We start from the raw sequence: 9,769 nt of genomic DNA on the forward strand, positions 1-9,769 counted from the left end.
AGAAGAAGATCATAGAGCTCATTCACTGCCGGATAGAGAATCAAATAGCTGATATTTTCACCAAGGCCCTGAAGAAGGAACATTGATCAACCTAAGTATTCTCTTAGGAATGATTCCTTTCAATTGAGCAACCACCTCCTTGTAATTTCCCTTTCTATTGACTATGAATTATCTGCTACTTTTAAGCTTGGAAACTTATGAATTATTTTCTTACCTATAAAGCCTATGCCCTTAGGTGTATTAATCTCTCGTATGCTCTGTTTGACGCTATTAGAAAGGTTTTGTTAATTACTCTCTTGAAATGCACTATTGCTTGATGATTTGTGTACCCTGCATGCTTTCTCTTTTCAGCCATGAAAAATAAGCACAATGATCGCTTCTTAACCATATGAAACAACCCCCCCCCCCCTGATATGCTCGCGCTTATAAGACAGTCCCTCAGTCCAAGCTTTGTGTTCCGTTCTCTATGACCATTAGTCCACACCTGGGAATATTCACTTAGATGACAAATTACCTTCCCTGATTTTAATTGCATATGCATATATATTTCTTGCTTGAGTTCCTTTGTCCTTCCACTATTTAAATGTATGCATATGTCCCCCTGGTCCTATCGTTGTGTTTGGGAGCTGAGTTTAAGCGTTATTCCAATATCACTTTGAGTATGTAGAGTCAGATTCGATGGGAACCGAGCGCTTGTTTTATGGGGAAGAACCATCTGTAATACGAACAGATGAAAATAACGGCTAGTTGTGAATGCAATTAATGCGCTGCCTCCTCTCTTAGTTCCCATAATTTAGTCATTGTATAAACCTGAGTTCCTAAGAGATATTTTCAAGATTTTCCCTGCGACCATTGAAGCATGTGACCATTGAAGCCACTAGATATTAATACCATACCCCTTCACCATCCCTTTCACTGTCGTCTTCAAGCTTTCAGTAAATCTATAAAATTTCTTCTTTGTCCTCAAATCGCCACACCTTCACGGTCATCTCCCTTCAAATTTCTACTCTCTCTCTCAAACTTCTCACGCACAAACAATGGCCAACTCATCAAAGACTAACTAGATAACTCATCAAGCACCTTCTCCTATCATCACCCCAGCGGCTCCTCAAACCGTCGCCCCTTCCGCTCCATGTCCACCTCCATCTACCAAAGTTGTGTCTCCTCCTCCTTCCCCAAAAGTCCAAATCACCCACAATCTTAGAGAAAACCCTATTTGTATCCAATAGCAAGTCGCATTTTGAGTCCAACGACTCCAAGAAAAGAGATGTGATCGATCTCACAAACATTAGGGTCAAAGATACGACAATGAGCACTAATCTGGCAATCATTGAAGGGAACAAATCGCCCAAGCCCACTCTCGTTCTCGGCAATAGAGGTAGTGCGTCTCGCCAATCGTGCAAAAGGCCAGTCACTGCATGCCCTTCCTTGGAAGCCAACAAAGACAAAGGCCTTTCCCCTACTTTCAACCATATCAAAATGCCCTTATCCCTACTCCCCAACTAGCGTCTCAACCAACTCCAAAGCCTCCATGCCCCTGGACATATCATTGCCACCAGTGACGGGCAATTTCCAGATTCGCTCAATCATAGACCCTATCATCATTAGAGTATGTTCTGGGAAATTGTCCACTCCAGTGAGTTTGAAATACCCTCCACCTTCAAGACTCCAGTGAGGAAAAATATGCTTGAACTCGGTTCACTTGTCACATCTCTTAGAATTTCTAGTATTATTTGCCTATTTTGACTATTTTTTGTGTGAGTTGTGTGTGATTTTGATATATACATATTTACAACTTTCTTTGGTGCTATTTGATTCTTTCTTTGTTCCTTCATTGAATCCATACTTGAAATATCTATACATATCGCTTACTCATTCCTCTAGAGAGACAGTTTTAGTAGCTCATTCTTAGTTCTCTTGTTTAATATTTAGCATGAACTCAATGATGTAAAAAGGGAGAACTAATCAGACATATCGGGTTGCTTTATTGAGGGGGAACTGAACTGGGAGTTAGTTAAGGGAAAATTAGTGGGGCACTTGTTCTTTGTCTAAGGGGGAATTATCACTATTACATACTTAGTCCCTTTGATATAGCTGAATTACATTATGCTAGGATTCTTAGTTTATCATCATTAAAAAGGGGGAAATTGTTGGGTTATAGGAATTGGCAACTCCATTCCTATCTTTCATCTCCTCGGTTTTAATGATAACAAACACTTATTGCATTTAATGTCTACCTTGAGAGAGACATTGCAGGATTATGATAGAGCTTCTATTGGAATCATGCTCAAGGCTAAGTAGTTGAATTATCTTGAATAAAAGCAAAGGAATTAAGGAGCTTGGCTTGCGCTGATAGCGCTCAAGGGGACCAAAGATAATAAACACAAGGAAGAGCAATACAATGATAGTGATCAAGGAAACCGACGAGATTGAAAGAACCATTTGTACGCGATAGTAACCAAACAATAGATGTAGGATTGAATACTTCTTATGTAATGATCTAATCTAAAGTGTAGCTCAAATATCTATAGAAGCTATACAGCTCTAAGTGAGGAAACAAGATTAGCTATAATAAAGCACAAGTAATATGAATTAAGCTCTTGCAAGGACTTTTCCAAGGTCAGAACCCTACATCTCTAATAGATCCGGGATGAAACTCACCACTATCTTGTATTACAAAAAGTTCAGTTACACACTTAAGCTTGAGACAAACACCCTTAAGCTACACCTAGCTTTTCTCTAGTGTTTTCTCCAAACTTCTCTTCGTGCAACACTTTCTCTCAATACAATTTGACATTCAAATCATACAAGTAACTCACTCTCTCAAGATCCTAAGTGTTTTAGGCTATATCTTTGTACATAGCGATCTTTCGCTCTCTATGTTTGTTCAATAACCTTGTACCTAACAACACCCTAATGCACGCCTTATATAGAAATCTAACTTACTCCCTAAGCTAGACTTTCTACACATGCATTGCACTTGAAGAACACCACCTCAGCAATCCGCGTGATCAACTTCATCCTAGAATTACATCTATTCTCGGCCTTGCTTTGTGCTTCTTCAGCTTGAAGATCCCGCTTCCACGTTGGCAATCCACACCTACGCACTTCTCTTGATTTTTCCAGCTCAGCGATCCCCGTACATCCACTATCAAAAAGTAGAAATCTCTGACAACCTCCAGTTATTCTTGTTTCCCTTTAGTTATAGCTTCAATGTCCTTCCTTACTTGGACCAAATCTCCTAAGCGCATCTCTAGGATTCCACCCGTGTAGCCGCTGGAACAATTACTTGTATTCTTCACTTCAGTTCACTTGAAGCTCAATCCTCTAGCTTGAAGTGCAACTTGATGCCCTAAAGCTAGAACTTCAATCTTCTTATTTCTTCACTACAAACCTTATTCTGTCTTGGAGAGATTCAGCTTTCCCTGCTAGACTCAAAGCTAGACCCTCAGTGGACAAAACTAGTCCGCTTGTGTTAAAGATACACCTTAAACTCCTCAAGCTAAACCCGGTTAGCTTAAAACACACAAAGGACATCATATACTTGAGTTTATTATCATCAAATTAAGCGAAAAGGTTTAGCTAACTGATTCCAGCTCTAGCTCAAATCACAATTTCCCCCTTTTTGATGGTGACAAACCCAAACACCGGTAAGCACATACAAATTCTGTGAATGAACTCAATTATTCTATAGATATGAAATTCAGCGTAAATCAAGTATTTTAGATATAGCAATACGATCAAAATATCAACGGTAAGAGATTTAGCGTGATTACCTTTGTTCCCCCTTAGACCAAGCTTGTCTAAAATCTTCCCCCTTAGCCAATTATGGAATTTATCTTTTCACTCCCCCTTTTGACATCATCAAAAAATGCTAGCTTAACTCATTCAATGGGAACTAAAGTGGAAGAGCTATCAAGCCTAACTCAATAAACACGCATAGAAAGACATTAGGCAAATTAAGCTAGAGAGTAACCAAGCAATAAGCGCAAGCATATAGAAACTAAAATGCATACTTAGATAATATTTGTTCCTTACAGCCTTTATAGTTGGTACCCTAGGATAGCTAGTTAAAACAGTCAAGAAAAATGGAGAACAGAGACACACACAAACACGCTTCAACTAAAATCACGACGCTGTCTTGTAAGGTTCACCAGAGACTGAAGCAATTTAACCATCTCGTCATGTCGTGTATTCATTAACTCTAGCTGACTGGTGATCCCAGATAGCTTCAAATCCAGTGCCTCGCACTAAGTTTGGATGGCTTTCACGACTCGCTCTGAAGCTAGCGGATTAATAACAGGAGACATCTGAACTTCTCTGGACTGGGACCAGGAGGAAGAAGCAGTTGGAGTAGAAAATTTTGTAGCTACAAGCTTGGCAACCAACTCAACTACCTTCTCCACAGTCAAAACCTCATTAAACAATGTTTCCTTCACTGGCTTGTATAGACCTTCAGCCTTGAACATTCTTGCAATAATGTGAGGGAAAGGGAGAGGAGAAGTCTGAGTGCGACTAACCACCATGTGGCTGAACATGACCTGAGAAATGTTGATGATTTGTCCGCTTAAAACTTGCTCCATGAGACAGCAATCGGATATGATGACTATATCCATGTTTGTGTTGTGTGGAGCGACATTGCGGATGATGAAGTAGTGTAGTAGACTCTTAGAAGCAGAGAGATATTCAGACTTGAGAACTGAAGGGACATGCTTACCAAATACGGCTTCATTGATTGCGCGAGCAATGGAGGGTCAATCCTTCTTGTAGAGCCGCCAAACCCGACTAGTGTTCCATCAGGGCCCAGCTCTTGCCTTATCACTTTATCCAAGTCCTTTAAGTTGAAACTTTCACTGGCGCCATAGGACCACTGGAAACTGAGAGTAGTCGGTTCGCCCATTGAAGAACCACTGCTGAACTGAGCGTAGAACTGGCGAAATAGATCCAGATCCGCTCAATTGACCTCTGCCTCGAGTTTATCACAGTTCTCTAACTTTACCAAATGAGTAAAACAATCTGAGTGAGAAGCTATAGAGCTCTAAGTGCAGAAACGATATTAGCTACAATAAAGCACAAGTGATATGAATTAAGTATGCTTAGATCATGAAAGGATTTTTCCAAGGTGAGAACCTTAGATCTGTAATAGATCCGGGATGAAACTCACCACTAGCTTGTATTAGAAATAGTTCAATTACATACTTAAGCTTGAGACAAACAACCTTAAGCTACACCTAGCTTGTCTCTAGTGTTTTCTCCAAGATTCTGTTTGTGCAACACTCTCTCTTAATACAAGTTTACATTCAGCTCATACAAGTAACTCACTCTCTCAAACTCCTAAGTGTTTTAGGTATAGCTTTGTACATAGTGATCTTTCTCTCTATATGTTTGTTCAATAAGCTCATACCTAACAACACCTAATGCACGCCTTATATAAAAATCTAACTTACTCCCTAAACTAGACTTTCTACACTTGCGTTGCACTTGAAGAACGCCACCTCATCAATCCGTGTGATCAACTTCATCCCATAATTGCATCTACGCTATGCCTTGCTTTGTGCTTCTTCAGCTTGAAGATCCCACTTCCATGTTGGCAATCCACACCTACGCGCTTCTCAGAATATGTCCAGCTCAGCAATCCCCGTACATCCACTATCCAAAACTAGAAATCTCTAACAACCTCCAGTTGTTCTTATTTCCCTTTAGCTATAGCTTCAACATCCTTCCTTCCTTGGACCAAATTTTCCTAAGCGCTTCTCTAGGATTCCACCCATGTAGGCGCTAGAACGATTACTTGTATTCTTCACTTCACTTCACTTGAAGCTCGATCCTCTAGCTAGAAGCGCAACCTACTGCCTTAAAGTTATACCTTCGATCTGCTTATTTCTTTACTATGAACCTCATTCTATCTTGGTGAGATTCAGCTTTTCCTTCTAGACTCAAAGCTAGACCCTCAGTGGTCAAAGCTAGCCAGCTTGTGTTAAAGAGACACCTTAAACTCCTCGAGTTATACCTGGTTAGCTTAAAATACACAAAGGACAATAAATACTTGAGTTTCTTATCATCAAAACAAGTGAAAAGGTTTAGCTAGCTCATTCCATGTCTAGCTCAAACCAACAATAGAGCTGAAAGGGATTGAGCATGCAAATAAGAAAAGAATCCTTAGTCAGTTCCCATATTTGGAAAGAACCATCTTTTATGGAAGCGGTTGAGATTCTACTAGATTTAATAGTATAGATTCGTTGTATCTTGGACATTTCTAATACGTTTGAATATTTCAATCTAGGAAATTTGTTTTAGCATTAGCCTTTGTAGTGATGAGTTTTAGGTTTTGCTAAGGTGATCGTTTTCACACGTCTATTAGAGTCAGAGATTGTAAAAGCCTAAGAAGAGAATCGTATTGTGTGTTCATCTTCGGTTGTAATTCTTGTGATCCATCAATAGAAAAGTGGCTTTGAGTTTCATATTGCGTTCCAAGATTTAAACAGTTTACTAAGACAAAGCTTGAATTCCTCTCTTAGGAACTGAAATCTCAGTTCCTTAGGTCAAGCCCCTTCATGATCCTACAAGGATGCAAACTACACTTATGACCCATTCTTCGTCAAAACAAATCATTGGGTTACTCTGCAAGTCAATCTTCATAGGTGGTGCATCATTGTGTACGACTTTAACGTTAACCTAAACAAAGATGACAAGATACATGGGAAATTGGCACCATTGAGCAAAAATCTTCCTCGGCATTTCAATAAGCATAAACCACTTGCAAAAAAATTGTTGAAATGAGATAAAGATCAGCAGGGTCATCAGTCTCAAGCCGAGCAGAACAGGGTTAAGAAACCCACCGACTTATCTCTCCATCTTCTTAAATAGTACGTGTCATATAAATCTTTTTATTTCGAATGCAGTGCGGATTGTGGAGTGTACAAGGTCAAATGCATTGAATTCCTGAGTGTGGAAAAAGGATATTTGTCGGTTCTTCTATGACAAGTTTGTGGAGATGCACGTGATGTACATTGCTCATAGTCTGTATGACAAAATTTGGACGATTATGTTGGATTCTTCGGCTTTCAGTGTGATTGAAAATTTATTGGGTTTAGTTCCATGAGTTATTTAGTATGATACAAACAGATCACTCCATGGTTTTATTGTTGTACTGTAGTACTCACTAAACTTCCCATGTTTGTTTTTTACAATGTTAATTTTACTTAGGGTAATGTTGTGTTGTCAAACTTACTCAACAGTCATAAATCTACACTCTCAAGTCGTATCTTATATCACTTACTGAAAAACATATTCAAAAAAATCTTTTGAAATCATTTACTAAACGATCGCTCGATAGTTTATATTGATACTGTTAATTTTACTAACCCTCGAGGCTTCTACCTAGACTTGTACAAAGTCGGTTCGGGCCGGGTTCGGGTCGGGATTTTTTGAATTTTCTACCCGGACAAGCAAGCCGAGCTAAGCCCGTTAGGTCGATTCGGGCTGCATTCATTGTCCAAGCCCGTCCGCTTGTGCGGGCCGGGTAGCCCGTCGGTCAAGCCCGTGTGCGGCTTATACATATCTCTAAGTTATAAATTGTAATTTTACATACTAAGTAGAATAATTTATGGATTAAATGGTTATTAATTTAAGGAGTTGAAGATTTATTATAATGAGTTTAAAAGATAATTATCTAAGATAGACATATTTTTATAAAATCAAATATCGTAAACACAGAGGCAAAAAAATCTGGGCTTTCGGGCGGGCTTAGCGGCCCGAACGGGCTATTATAGTTGTCCTTACCCTGCACGTTCTCCATACGGGTCGGGAAAGCCCGACCCGCTCGGGCTACAAACCTTGTCCAAGCCCAGTTATATGGACGGGCGGGTCGGGCGGGCTAGCCCGGACTTGTACAAGTCTACTTCTACCTACTAGTTTTTGTAAATGTATACGTTTATTACTACATCAAAAATTTATAGTGTATTTCCTTCCAAAACAGCTAATATTCCCACCTTCTTATTTTAGATACAATGCCATCCATCTGGGCTTTAGGCCTGATACTTAATGAAAAGTTTGCACTTAATATTTTAATCATGTTCCATAGTATTGATTACAGATATCTTCCAGAAACCAAAACAAAAACATGCACTACAATTGATACTAATCATGTTCTGCATTACTATTTTTTCCCTAGGAAAATAACACTAGGCAAAAGCGAATATGAGTTGTAAGAGATACTATGTACTTATGTCATCTCTTATATATTAGATTTGCCAAATAACCCCACACAATATCACAAGCATACTACTGCATACGTTGTGATAGTCTTCTACCATGTGTGCATGTGCAGTATGTATGCCCGCCAAAACCGCACCTTGTACATCTCATTTTCACCCTCTTAATCCTCCTCTCACAAAATGGTTTGTATCAGTTTTGCCTCAGCCTTTTTGGTGGCCTTTTCCATTATGGAGGCAAACATTTCATGTCATTTACAACGGATGATATGGGGTGGAATTGGATGCACAGTTTCCTTGAACACTTCATTCACTGCAGTAGTGGTGTAAAAGTCACCTAGAAGTCTGTTTTCTTCCATTTCTCTATCTCTGGCTGCAGCCAAATCATGTTCACATGGAACTCTATCAGTCGGAACTTCTTTCATGTGCACTCTTTTCTATGAAGATTCACTTCGTGTATCTTGCTGCCATATGTAACTTGTACTTCCACCCGACTTAGTCTTCGCACTTTCATGGGGCACGACAACATGTAATTATTGTCAATTATATCAGTCAGTGCATTTGATGGGTACTCTGGCCATGGTTCAACTTCCTCCATCCTTTGTTAGGACCACTTAGCAAAGGTTTGTAATATCTCAAGCATAGGCACTACAGTCCATAAACGATTCTCTTTAAACAATTTTTCCAAACATTTAGCATTGTTTGCAGTCATTATCTCGAACCTATTGGTAGGAAAATGAACACTTGTCCACTTTTATAGATCAACTTTTAGTGCATTTTCAACCATGGAAGGTGACATAATTGACAACTTATGAAGCTCAACATGGTAATCATCAACCGTGTAAGCCTTTGCAACTCTAAACAATTGCTAGCCACTCTTTGTTGTTATTGTTGCCAGTCACGCTGTGGACCATGTGAAGAATACAGAAGTCGTACCTAGTTAACATGTCGTTGCTTCATATCATTGCACGTATGATTACGTGATGATTTGTTAGAAATATTGTGTCCACATAATCCAAGACAACTGATTTTTCCAACTCCTTAAGAAAAAATGACCACAACTTGTTACTCTCCACATCAACTATTGCAAAAGGAAGAGGATAAATTTGCTAATTTCCATACTGTGCAGTAGGGATGCACATCTGGTCCGGACCGGATCAGTCTGGTCTGGTCCACTGGACCGTATGTTTTTTAACAAGCTACCCGTAGACCGGGCTAGAATGGATCATTCCAGGTTTCCGGTCCAGTCCGAACCAAAAAGTTTAAGGAAATTAGTACACTATTATACCTCTGAATTGTGATACTAGGTCTTTCATTTATGTGTTAAGGGATAAGTTGGAAAATAGTTAAGTAGCTTATAAATCTTTATGTGTTTTTTCATCATGTTAATAAACTTTCATCTTAGATCACTAACTATATTTGTAATTACATCATCTATCCTGGTCCATCCTGTCCGGACCAGGAAAAATCCGGGTCAGTCCAAGACCTGACTAGAACCTGTATTTTTGGGAAAGGTGACCCGTGGACCGGACCGGTGCTTGTTCGACACCGGACCG

The sequence above is a fragment of the Phyllobates terribilis genome, unplaced genomic scaffold, assembly GCF_046119375.1.
Source record: "Phyllobates terribilis strain yellow unplaced genomic scaffold, ASM4611937v1 Scaffold_5141__1_contigs__length_53969, whole genome shotgun sequence".
In the NCBI taxonomy this organism is placed as follows: domain Eukaryota; kingdom Metazoa; phylum Chordata; class Amphibia; order Anura; family Dendrobatidae; genus Phyllobates; species Phyllobates terribilis.